Genomic DNA, 658 nt, shown 5'->3' on the forward strand with positions numbered 1-658 from the left:
TAGTTTGAAAGCTTAGATCCTCATATACTCAGTGAAGCAAATTTTATATCCCAGACCTCAATATAAAAGTGACTGTGTTTGCTTATTATGTAAACTATATGTAAGAAATTGTACAATTTGCTACTTTGAAGATGCAATGTATTTGCCAGGTAAGAAAAACTTACCATGGCTAGGTGCAGTGGCCCACACCTGTAATCCCAGCACTTTGGGAGGCCAGAGTGACCTCACCTGGCCTCCCAAAGTGACCTCACCTGGCCTCCCAGAGTGGCCTCACCTGAGGTCAGGAGTTTGAGACCAGCCTGGCCAACATGATGAAACCCCATTTCTACTAAAAAATACAAAAATTAGGCCGGGCGCGGTGGCTCAAGCCTGTAATCCCAGCGCTTTGGGAGGCCGAGACGGGCGGATCACGAGGTCAGGAGATCGAGACCATCCTGGCTAACACGGTGAAACCCCGTCTCTACGAAAAATACAAAAAAAAAATTAGCCGGGCGAGGTGGCCGGCGCCTGTGGTCCCAGCTACTCGGGAGGCTGAGGCAGGAGAATGGCGTGAACCCGGGAGGCGGAGGTTGCAGTGAGCTGAGATCCGGCCACTGCACTCCAGCCTGGGTGACAGAGCAAGACTCCGTCTCAAAAAAAAAAAAAAAAAAAAAAAAAA

This window comes from Piliocolobus tephrosceles, chromosome Y (assembly GCF_002776525.5).
Source record: "Piliocolobus tephrosceles isolate RC106 chromosome Y, ASM277652v3, whole genome shotgun sequence".
Taxonomy (NCBI): Eukaryota; Metazoa; Chordata; class Mammalia; order Primates; family Cercopithecidae; genus Piliocolobus; species Piliocolobus tephrosceles.